The sequence below is a fragment of the Mirounga angustirostris genome, unplaced genomic scaffold (genome assembly GCF_029215605.1).
Source record: "Mirounga angustirostris isolate CCGP_5_RB_7025 unplaced genomic scaffold, mMirAng1.0.hap1 SCAF_4, whole genome shotgun sequence".
NCBI classification, from domain to species: domain Eukaryota; kingdom Metazoa; phylum Chordata; class Mammalia; order Carnivora; family Phocidae; genus Mirounga; species Mirounga angustirostris.
This window is the reverse complement of record NW_026991712.1, coordinates 183,044,440-183,056,631: the sequence shown is the minus strand read 5'-3', so window position 1 is coordinate 183,056,631 and position 12,192 is coordinate 183,044,440. Positions and strand designations below refer to the sequence as shown.

General features: G+C 53.2%; 1 protein-coding gene and 1 long non-coding RNA gene across 3 annotated transcripts in view; one reads left to right on the top strand and one right to left on the bottom strand.

Moving 5' to 3' along the window:
- The window catches only part of CTNNBIP1 (catenin beta interacting protein 1), a 50,219-nt gene that overhangs the window by 26,291 nt on the left and 11,736 nt on the right, over window positions 1-12,192 (bottom strand). The window contains exon 2 of one of the 2 annotated variants that reach the window (XM_045898744.3): window positions 761-845. The exons of the other annotated variant lie outside the window; for it this stretch is intronic. The gene's annotated coding sequence lies outside the window, so the exon portion shown is untranslated. The remainder of the gene's footprint in view (window positions 1-760; window positions 846-12,192) is intronic. 2 annotated transcript variants of the gene reach the window in all.
- Window positions 2,999-10,458, top strand: LOC123860096 (uncharacterized). The gene is made up of 4 exons (XR_006794652.3): window positions 2,999-3,347; window positions 8,873-9,018; window positions 9,235-9,483; window positions 9,584-10,458. It is a non-coding gene; the product is annotated as an uncharacterized LOC123860096 (long non-coding RNA).

Here is a 12,192-nt window from a genome sequence, read left to right as displayed (position 1 = left end):
CTGCCCTGCCGGGACCTAGCCTCTCCCAGAACTCAGTCTCCAGCTTTGAAGCAGTGGCTGTCACTTCAGAAGAACCGTGGCGCAGGAGGAACCCCAGAGCTGGACCGCCGAGTGTCCCCTGCGGCAATCAGGCCCATTCTGATAAACAGCTTTGAAAGCTGGCCTCCTCTGGACAGGCATAAGTGGCCCCGAATACAAACACAGCCACCTGCACGCATTCTTATTTATAAACTTGAAGCTCATGCTGTCTGAATACCCACATTTATAAAACTGGAATTTACATTTATACCCGGGGTGGTCTTACACCTGCTTGGAAAACAGTGAGTCACCTCAGGCTGGGGCCAGGCAGCCAGAGCGTCCTTGACACACACAATCCACCTCTGCTCCAGGGGTCCCAGCACTTGGCTTTTGTCCTATCCATTTTTTTAAAAAGTTGTGATATATTTTAAATGCTCACATTAAAAAAGGTACATTTACATGTATGCAATGTAAAACAACATCATATAATTGTGATTCACAGAACTGACACAAAATATTAGTCCAGAGACTGCACACATCTCAGCCTAAAAGAAATGAGCCGCGCCACGGCACTGACGAGAAGGGCCCACAGCGGCAGAAGAAATGAGCAGGAGCGGGCTTGGTGGAAGAAGGAAGCGAGAGGAGCTCCCTTCCACTCGAGCCCCGCAGCCCAGACCCAAGAGCCGCTCCCCAGCACTGCCCTGTGGCCTGCCACCAGAAGTCCTTCCCCTGGGGTCCTTACCTGCCTCTGGAAATTAACTTCAGGCAAACAGCTGCTCAACTGTGATGGACGGGCTGTGGCCGGGGAGAAATAGGAAGGTGGGGCCCTGCGGAAACACAGAACACGGGTCATGGGAGGAGCCGGGAGGGCCCACGGGGCTGCCGGAGTCGAAGCTGGAGCTCCCGCCCCACGCCCATGGACCCACCACACTGGCGGGAAGATCCTGGCAGCAGGCTCTGCCACGATCCGGAAATACCTGTGTGTCTGGCCAGCCCAGGGAACCTGCACCAACACCTCTGGGATCAGGCGCGGACTGCAGCTATGCTCACCTGCCACTTCCAGCTGAAGCAGGTCACCACACCCCCTCCTGCCTCGGCTTAGTCACCAAGTCCAACTGAGAGCTGCGCTCGGAGACGCAGCCCCAGAGGTGAGTCACTCCAGGCAGCTGACGGGCAGGTCCTGCACCTGCACAAGAAGGCGTCCCAGCCACCACACAGAACCTGAGCCGGGCACGTGCACGGGCACCGCGGTTCTCCACCTGCTCTGCGCTCAGACGTGCGTTTCTGACGGTCCTGTGCCTAGTGAACATCTGTAGCTGGACGTGTAAGCATAAACTAACCGCCCCCCATGCACATAAAACACAGCTGCAGGTCATTTACAACCTACCGGCCTGCCCGCATGTCTCCCGGCCCCTAACACAACTCTTGCAGGGATCAAAGAACACCGTCTTCTCTTTCACCCCTGCCGCCCAGCCTCATCATTGAGGTCCCGTGCAGGTTACTCTGGCAGGAGCACAGGCGGAGGCAGGTGGGGGGCACCAGGGAGCGGTGCCCACCGCACCAGCCCGGCCACCTCCTCCGCTGTGTGCACTGATCTCGGAGCCCCTGGTTCCAACAGGGGGACTCCCAACTCTCAGCCCTGCTGTGAGGACAGAGGTCTAAGGATGACACTTTGAGAAACCTGTTCTGCGGGAGATGCAGGACCAAGGACAGCTGGGAAACCCCTCTTCCACTGTCTTTCGGCAACGAAAGACGCTCACTCGCGGTCGGGGCGGGGCCCTAAAGAAAATGGGTTTCCCGGAGAAAGTGAGATTTCAAAAGCTCGAACCCTCTGGGGCTCTGGTCTGAGTATCTCTTCAAGCAACAAGGGCCCTCGGATGGAGGAACTGTCACCCACCCCTGCCACTCCCTCTGCCCTCAGACTGCCCCTATGGGGACACTCCCTCCACCTTCAGACTGCGGGAACAGCCATCCCTACGGGAACAAGCATCTTTAGCGATTAATTGCTCTTTTATTCCTGTAGATATCAAAGCACCAAAATACCAAGGCTCCCTGGGGAAACTTCCACCCAAGTCCCCACATTCCTTCAAAAAGAGATGAGAAGAGACAGCCTTCTCCCACCTCTGAGGGCTTTAATTTCTTCAGCTACCGCAACAGCCAATTAGCCTCCTACTGTCTACAGGACTCAGGTCCTTCCAAGAAGCAGAGAGTACCTTTGCATTAGTGACTTTAAGGGGAAGGCATCCAAAGGCTGCAGTGCTGTTCCTGATGGGACTGTCCGGGGATTTGCGACCAGCTGTTCTAGTTGCCATTTTATGACCAGGTCAATGTCCCCATTTTACAGAGAAAACTGAGGCTCAGAAGTCCTGGGGGCCCCTGAGCCAGTGGAAGGCAGTAAGCATGCTCCAGGAGCTGGCATGTTTTCAGTTCTGCTTTGTTGCCGATCAGCTGTGCACCCTGAGGTTGGTCACTGCCCTTTGGGCCCTTCATTTTGCCCTCTGTAAAAAGGAAATCATGACCTCTACCATGTCTTCCCTCATTGGATACAATGAGATCAGGGCAGGCTTCATGAGCTGAGGCCTAGAAGGCCCCATCCTTGGTTTAGAGCTCTACTATCACAGTCTTGAAACGCTTCATCATTTTTGAACAAGGGGCCCTGCGCGGGGCCCCGCAAATTATAAAGCTGGTCCAGAATGAGAAAAAGAGTGTCAAGGTGCCTCTCAAGCTGCCACGGGCCCTGGAACCTGAAGTAGACGTGACACTGACTCAAGAAGGATTCACTAAAACCTTTCTTGGGGTACCCAGCCCTGTGTCAGGCTCAGGGAACAGGAGATACAAAGGTGGGGCTGTGACACCTCCTTCCAGGAAGCGACCATGATGCTGAGGAAATCATACTACACAAAGCAAACGGGAAACAACACAAACAGCAACGACGAGCCAAGGACGTAGGTCGGGCTGAGACACAAACACCACCAGAGTGTCAGATGCGCGTATCGCGCCGGCCCCCCGCCCCCGAGCAGCTCCGTAGCAGCAGGGAAAGGCCGGGGCCTGCGCCCAGGGGAGTAAGTGGCAGAGTAAGGAATGTGCGAAGCTCTGCGAGAACGCAGAGGAGCTCCGGGGAGAGGAAACTGGAGCTAGGTCTCAAAGGATGAATAGGAGTTTGCTGGCAGAGAGGAAGGAGAAGGGCACTGGAGGCACTGGGATGTTGTCTGAACGATTACTGAGCGTCTATTGCATGCCAGGCCCTGTGCTAGGCCTCGAAGATAGACAGCTGAGCAAAACAGCCGTGGTCTGCCTGTGATGAGGGGCTCCGGGCGAGTCACACCCAGGTAGGCGCACCCACAGACACTGGGATAAGTGCAGACACAAAGGGTAAGTGCGCGGTGCCCCGAGGACACGCAGCTGGGAGTCTGACCCAGCCCTGCGGGGAGGCATCCAGAGAAGATTTAGTCTTTGGAAAACCTAGAGGAAGAAGAAGGTGTCGGGTGAGAGGTGTCAAGGTGAGCTGGTACTGGGCCCCAGGGGTCTCAGGAGGGGTGAGGAGAGGCGCTGAAGCAGGGGGTCCTCAGGTAAGGTCTGAGCTTCACAAGGCCACTGTGGCAGCAGTGGGAAAGACTCTGGGGCAGATCTGGAGGGGGGGCTCCTGCCGGACCAGGAGGGAGCCAGGGCCTGCGCTGGGGGGTGACAGGGAAGGGACGGTGAGGGGAAGGGTGGGGGCACGCTGGCAGGTGGGAGGGCAGGATGGGAGCTGGGTAAGAGCGTGGACTGGCACGGCGGCTGAAGTCAGGGGCATAGAAGGCCTGCTGGTAAGGGCCCTGAGGACAGGCTGAAGAGCTAGGGCTGGACTCCACAGGCCACGGAGAAGCCCACAGGGGCTGGCAAGTAGGGCAGAACCCCTTCAGATAAAGTCGTTCCTACAGTGGACATCTGCAAAGTGTTCTGGAGACAGAGTCAAAACGTGGTGAGCAGCCAGATCTGGGAGATGCTGCCCTGGACGGGGTGGGGAGGACGGAGCAACACGCATGAAGGTGAAGATGTGGCATCCTGGTGACCCCATTACCAGCCAGGTGGCCATGGGGAAGTCATTCAATCAACAAATGTATTCAGCACCTACTACGTATTGGGATATATCAGTGAAAAAACAGTCAAAAGTCCCTACATACTCTGGTGAGAGGGGAGAGCAGACAAAACAAAATAAAAATCAACCAATGGGAAATAATATAGTGTGGATGGAAGAAGGTGACCAAGAAGTGCTAGGATAAAAACCGAGCTGGGTGAGGGGATCAGGAACGTGCGGTGGCCGGGTGGGCCTTCCTGAGCAAAGACTGGAACGGGGTGACGGAGTGAGCCGTGGGAACCCAGAGCAGAGCTGGACGGAGGCCCCAGGGTGGGGTGCGCTGGAGGAAGAGCAAGAAAGGCCACAGGAAGGGAACGCGCATGGGGACAAGGGGCCCAGGGCACTGAGGCCTCTGGGAAACCTGACCTGGACCTGTAAGAAGGGGCAGCAAGCAGAGGTGTAGCCTGGCCTGACTTGGGTGTTGGCAGGTCCACCCTGACTCAGACACAGAGAGGAGGTGGGGGGCTGAGAACAGAAGCGGGGGGGGGGGGCCGTGGTGGGAATCCAGGCAAAAGGAGTGGACGGGACATCAGGAGGGCCAGTGGGTGCCGCACGCAGTGGGGGCAGGTACATGGGATGGGGACCCCCAGTTCTGGGGGCTGAGCAACTGAAGGCAGCATTCCTATCAACCAAGATGGGAGAGATGCAGGTGGAACAGTTTTGGAAAAGGACCAGGGGCTGAATTTCAGACAGCTTAGAGCCTTCCCATCAATAAGCCTCAGTTTCCTTATCTGTAGAATGGGGATGATAATGGCACCTGCCTATCAGGGCTGTGAAAATAAGATAACAGAGAGCACTAGGCATAGTATATGGCACACAGCAAACGCTCAATAAACACTAGTTACTCTAATGATAAGATCACAAGATGATAATAGGCAACGCGAGTAAGGGGTATTTTTGTTATAGAATGGGGGGTGGTGGGAATAAGACTAAACAGTAAGAATTCAAAGGCTTAACATACCCAGCTTCCTTTCCTCCCTTTTCCCTTCCAGTTCACCCATCGGCCCCCAACTGGCTCAAAGGAATGATCAGGGGTGAAGAGTTATGGGGTCGGCGGGGAGGGCAGGACCCCACCTCCATGTTCCACATGCCGCCCTGAATCACTGGGGGTGCTTTAAAGCAGAGTTTCCCAACCTTGGCACGATGGAGAATTTAGAATTCTTTGTTGTGAGGACTGTCCTGGGCATTGTAGGATATTTAGCAGCAACCCTGGGCTCTATCCGCTAGACTCCAGGAGCAGCCCCTCCCTGGTTGTGACAACCAAAAATGTCTCCAGACGTTGCCATTGTGTCCCCTGGGAGGCAAAATCACCCCAGGTTGAGAACTCCTCTAAAGAAATAGTTGACACACATTCTAACTATTGGCCAAGTACTGTGCTCACCCCTTCAGGTACATAAATCATTCAGGCTTCGGAGCAAACATCCTTGTTAAGGTTCAACAAATGAGGACACGGAGATGCAGAGATCACCCAGTGATCACTCAGCCAGTCTGTCCTACTCTGCACTGAGGCGGGATTCAAACCCAGATCGTCCAAGTTCTGAACCACTATGCGACACTGCTATCCAGGATACGTGTAGATGGGTAGAAAGCACTCAGGGCCAAGGAGAGGGAGGCGGGCCCGAGCCCGGTCTGCAGCTCCGTACCAGGCGGCAGCTCAGACCCTCAGCGACATCAAAACTAGGGCACTGGAGAGAATTTCCACAAGCTCTGCTCTCGGTAATTAAGCTGCAACCTCCTGGACTCTGGGGCCTCATGAGCAACTGCCTTAATTAATAAATTCCACATTGAAGCCTCCTCAATCCAGAGCCAGGCTCAGCATTCTCGAACCATGTTCCACCAGCATGAGCAAAACAGGTCTAATGGCAGCTCTGGTGAGTCAGGGAGTCTGCAGGACGTGGCATCATTCTTCCGGAGATGAGCTGGGGATAAGGAGTTCCTCCTGAGGTCGCCAACCCAAGTTCAAACCTGATCCAAAGCTCCTTCCTGTTCTATGAAGCCAGGCCACATGGCAGAACAATGATAATTACTGCTGTTGCCGGAGCGTTCTCCAAGGGACAGGCACACCTTCAGTCACATTCATCACATTTGTCTCGTTTAATTTTAGTCCTTGCAACAAGCCTGCAAGGTAAGAATTACTCCCATTTGATAGATAAGACAACTGCGACTCAGGGATGCTAAGTAACCTGCCCAAGGCCAAGGAGCTAAGAAGAGACAGGGCCCGAATTTGAATGCATGAGTTCCCTCCATCCTATCAAGCGCCTCCTGGCTCAGGAGTTGAGAGAAGCGTCAGCCATTTTAACTGAAATGAAAATGAAAATCCACTTCAGAGGAAAAAAAAAAAGGCCAGAGGCCCAAACTCCTGCCAGTCAGAAAAGAAGATAATACAGCATAACAACTGAACACAGTGAATGGTCCTTGATGGGATCCGGGGAGAGAGAGGGGGAAGGAGTCATAAAGGCCGTTATTGGGCAATTAGGCAAGGTTTACTAGAGAGTATTGATTAGATAATGGTATTGTATCAATGTTGCGTGTGTTGAATGTGATTTTATCCTGGGTGCTCTGGAAAATACCCTGGCCCTTAAGCGATGCAGGCTGGAGTACGTAAGGGTGAAACATCTCAATGCTTGCAGCTTACTCCTAAATGGTTCAGGGGGGAAAAATGTGTGTGCCTAAGTGCGTGTGAGCGTGCACAGAAGGTGCGTGAGCAACTATGGCAAAAGGTGAACACTGGTGACACTAGGTAAAGGTCAGAGTTCACTACTATTTCGACTTTTCTGCAGATTTGAAATCAAGATGAAAAGTCAGGAAAACACTGAAAAGCCACTGGGAAATGGTCAAGCAAGGCAGTAGGAGAGGCCTGCCCTTGCTCTGGGGTTGGGAGGGGTGGTGTGTGTGCGAGGAGCTATGTGTAGTACAACCTGAAGGCCCTGCCGTAGTGGGGAGCAGCTCTGAGGCCTGAACACAGATGAGCCCTGCTCCTCTCTGGCTGCAGGTTCGTGGGCACAGGAGTGAGTCCAAACTCTTGGGCTTTCCCCCCCGCCAAACACCTCCCACCTCAGAGCTGTAACCTCTCCTTCACGGCAATGCGGCAGGTGCATCCTGTTCCAGGAGTGAACCGCTCTGATGAAGGCCCTTGGGTGAAGGTTCTTGCAGCATTAAAATCAAATCCATGGGACCCGATTCAAAACAACCCAACAGCAAGCAGAGCGTGGCCGCCCTGCCCAGCTGTCCTGACAACCGTGGGGAAGGCAGCCACAGAGAAGACCGTGGTTAGGCTGGGAAGGGGGCGCCTGGAAGCATTGACGGTGGGGGAGTGGGGGGTGGGGGGCAGCTCAGTCAGTTAAGAGGCTGACTTGATTTTGGCTCAGGGTCCAGGGATGGAGCCCCGTGTTGGGCTCCTCGCTCAGTGAGGAGTCTGCTGGAGATTCTCTCTCCCTCTCTCTCTGCTCCTCCCCTACTCTCTCCCCAAAATAAATAATAAATCTTTAAATGATAACAACAAAGGGCTGCAGGACAGGCACAGATCTGCCCAGAGAGGGCTCCCCAGGACCTGCACGCTGGACAGGATGCGAGAAGAAAGGGCCTCCCCCCACACCCTGCCTTGGGCAGGGACAGGTAGTAGGACCAGCTGTCCACCACGTCCCTGAGAAGCGGGGGTGCTCAGTCGGGGGCATCTGGTGATGTCTGAGACATTTCTGGTCGTCGTAATGGGGAGGATGCTAGTGGGCAGGGGCCAGGGATGCTGCCGAAGGCCATGGGATGCCCGTGGTTTCCCTCAGTTACCTCAGTTACCTCTGGTAACCTCAGAGTTACCAGCTGCATGGGGTTCCTTCAACACCTCTGGGCCTTAGCAAGCTGCAGGTCCCTCGGCCCAGAATGCCCTTTCCTACTTACTGTTCTCTGCTCGGTAGCACCTTCCCTGGGCTGCCCTGAGCCCTGGGTTTACACCTGCCCAAATTTCCCGCCTCAAGACGCCTGACATCCCCCCCTGCCCCCACCCTGGGGTGTCTGCACATCTCCTCCCACCTCAACCTGCAAGCTATCTGCGGGCAGGCCCCAGGCAGCGTTTTCTCAGAGACATCAAAATGAACCCACACATCTCATTAAATATAATTCTTCTCTTACTCATAGAGGGAGCTGATACACTGGACGGGGGGTAGGGAACAGTGCCGCCAGTCACATCTGGGGCTCTGTTATGTGAATGAACAGATTCGGGAAGCCTGAGAGAGTCACCTGGGAACCACAAAGGAGCCCCCAGCCCCAATGCTGTCCCCACAGGGAATCTGAGACATCGAGGACTAGAAGGGGCCTATATGTATAGACTATATAATGTTGATGTGGTTGCACTGATATAAGGCATCTGTTTAGAACTTCAGGCTTAAAAAATTTTTTTCCCTATGATTTTGCCTGACTGATAAAAATAAGTTACTCGGATGTTGCTGTCTCTTCAAGTCCTGATTGGCGTGAAGCCCCTCTTTTTACAGCTAAGAAAGAGTACCTGGCAGGCCTGCTGTTCAGCTGAGAACAATGCAAACAGGAAGGGAATGCGGAGGGGCCGAAGGAAGTTTCCCCAGCTGCACGGGGACACTCCTGATCCCGGGCTAAGTTTCGAGGCTGTGGTTCCGACCAAGGGACACACAGGTGGTGGTGGTGTTCTCTCGGCACAACAGGGGAATGAGGACAGAAGGAAAAAAGCATCTTTTGACCTAATTTTAAAATATTCTTTTTTCTTCCCAGAGAACGGCTGGAGCCCTGAAACCCGGCCAAGCCAGAGCCGGAGACCTGAAGTCAGGAACCAGCGCGCCTACAAAACGCGGCTCCGGATCTTCCTCTGATTCAGTCTGATTCGTGACCCTCGGCCTCTGGCAGGTTCCAGGGAGTGGGTAATGCAGACTCCAGAGCCCTTGTCTATTTATAAGTGAATGGAGGAGTTGGAAGCTTCTGCTCTCGAATGGGTGCAAGCACACTCTGTCCCCCGTCCTGGGCAGGAGGTCTCCCAGGCTGGAGGACCCTCACCATGGGCTGAGCACCTGGCAGAGTCCGAAGCCACCCTGTGCAAGTTGATGACAGAAGGACCCTTTTTCTCTCCTGTAACCTAGATTGACATCTGAGATGCCCCCCAGCTTGCTGACGCCCCTGCTTCCCTCCACCGAGGGAAAACTCACTTTGCATCGCTGGTCAGTGTTCTGAGGGAGAAAGCTGAAGTCCACTGCAGGCCTGGTGGGAAGGAGCCTGGCCAGGAGGTTTCACAGACCTGTGTCACCTCCAGAGAAGGAGGCGAGAATGGTAATCTCAACCCATGGAAGTCCTGTCAACCCCACAGCCCACAGCTATGTCAATTCCTGCAGGTCACCATTTAACATTTTTAATTAAATTGAGAAATTTAAAAGATTTTTTTTCTAAAGAGGAAGGGGAAAGACTACTTATTCAGTGCTATTTATTTCTCAGGAGCTGCATGAGGTCCCTTCACTCAGAAGCCTATGGACGCGTTCATGCCACCCTCATAATGGCAGGCCAAAAAGCATGGCACCAGCCCGGCCCTCCCCGCCCCTCCCTGCGCTGGCCTCTCCAGCTCTTCTTCCTTTGCCTCAGCTCTCCCTCCATCCCTTCCCTCCATTAAAGTTCTCTTATAATTGGTTCAAGTAAATAAGCTTCCTGAATGGGTTCACTGCATCCCCTCAGAATCCCAGGGCCAGGAAGGCCTCCAACTTCCTGTTGTGAGAATTAGGTCATTAAATCAATGGGGTCGCCTGCTGGGGCGAGGGCTCAGTTCCCCCAGAGGCAGCAGGCTGGCCGCCTCCTGGCCTCCAGAGCCTGCAGGTCCTTACCGCCCAGCTCTGGGGATGACTATCCTTGGGATCCGGCTGGGAGGCTCGAAGCATGGCCTCCTGGGTGAAAATTCTTCCTACAGACCCTTAAGAAAATAAGTTTTAGGGGGCACCTGGGTGGCTCAGTCGGTGAAGCATCTGCCTTCATATCAGGTCATGATCCCAGGGTCTTGGGATCGAGCCCTGCATGGGGCTCCCTGCTCAGCGGGGAGCCTATTTCCCCCTCCCCTCCCTCTGTGTGCTTGCTCTCTCTTTCGCTCTCTCTCTCAAATAAATAAAATTTAAAAATCTTTAAAAAAAAAAAAAAGAAGAAGAAGCTATAGGATTACTGCCTCCTTTCTCCTGTAAGCTTTCAACATATAGGTGTGCGTTAATTTGCATAAAACATAGGCATGTTTGTTTACCTCAAAACCATACGCATACCATTGCTACAAATTGCAAGGATCCATTCTACCCACACGTGCCATTAGCCACACTGTTTGTTTGGATAACTGCTTCTGCTCTCTATGACACAAGCAGTAGCCTCCCCTCTCCTTGCCCTCCAGCTACCTCTGAACAAAAAAATAATCCAAGGAAGGAGGAAACCTCCCCCTAAGAGGCTGTGAAGACTCAGTTTCCTCCCTCTCTAAATGTTTAACAAGCTGATAATCAAAAACAAAAATGTTTCAAACAAAGACAACTCCAGAATCCATATGCATTTATTCCATTAGCTCGAGGTGGGTGGGGGAAGGGGGGTAACATGAAGACGAGAACTCCCGGATGGGGGCCACAAAGCTCCTGCCTGAGGACAAATGTGGTGGCGGCTGGAGAGGTGAGGGATGGTCAGGGAAAACACAGCACCTAACACAGCAGGAATCCAGCCACGGTCACCTAGAGGGTCTGCTCAGGGCCAGGGCCACCAGAGAAGCTCAGAACAGTGGACCGAGATGGACTAGAGGCTGCTGGGGCCCGAGCAGGGGCTGAGAAACTGTCCCCATTCCCAATGGGTGTAGGCATAAACACCCAGGCCAGGCACACCCAGATAATCCAGTTCAGCAGCCAAATCCCCATCATCCGCCTGTAACGACATCCCTCATTCCCAAAGCCACGAAACCATTAGTCACCAAGCCACGGACAGGGAGCAGAAGCTCCCAGCAAAACTGGCTTGTTACCACTCCCCTGGCAAAAAGGCTCCTGGTTTTACAGGCCAGCTACCCACCCAAGACCATCACATTTCTTTTTTTTTTTTTTTTCTTTTTAAAGATTTTATTTATTTATTTGACAGAGACGCAGCGAGAGAGGGAACACAAGCAGGGGGAGTGGGAGAGGGAGAAGCAGGCTTCCCGCGGAGCAGGGAGCCCGATGCGGGGCTCGATCCCAGGACCCTGGGATCATGACCTGAGCCGAAGGCAGACGCTTAACGACTGAGCCACCCAGGCGCCCCAAGACCATCACATTTCATAAAATGAGACGCAGGAGTCTTTTACCATATCTACATAATGCAAGTGGAGCCTGACCTCTTGCAAAAACTCTCAGTTGAGAAGAAAAAGCTTCTATCAAGGTTTGCAGAGGGAGAGGTTAATGACACTACATACTAGTTTGAGGGTATTCTCACGGACTGAGGCTTTTGGTCTCAGAGAACTAAACTTCCTTGCAAATTTACCTGGAGCACGTGATGCAATGTAGGAACAAAAGAAGAATACCAGCGCCAATGTGCACCGCTTCTTACCTGCTTCTAGAAAAGCCACGTAAGTCTGCCAGAAAGATACGAGGTCATAAAAATTTCCAACTCCAAAAAAAGAATAACCCGCCAAAAAAAAAAGGTTCCTAAGAGAAAGGGAAATAGACCACTGTGCACGCTGGAAAAGAAGGGGAAAGAAGCCAGAAATCCAGGACGGTAACCCAGGAGCGCCAGGCAAAGCCAAGAGAACCAGACCAAAATAGATTCCAGATGGAACAAAGTTGGGGTTTTTTTTCTCCTCACCTTTTTATTGTGACAAATGTCAAAGCCATGGAAAAGCTGAAAGATTGGTACAGGGAACATCCCAATACCTGACCCTAGAGTCACCGCTCGCTAACAATTTGCCACATTCGTCTCACTCATGTCTCTCCATGTTGTGGGCACACCAGGGTGTGTACCCTGCTTTTCTTCCTGAGCCATTTGAAAGTAAGCTGTAGACATCACGATACTTTGCTAAATGTCTCACTGCTATCTCCTAAGGCCATCCTCCCACATATAACCAGGACACT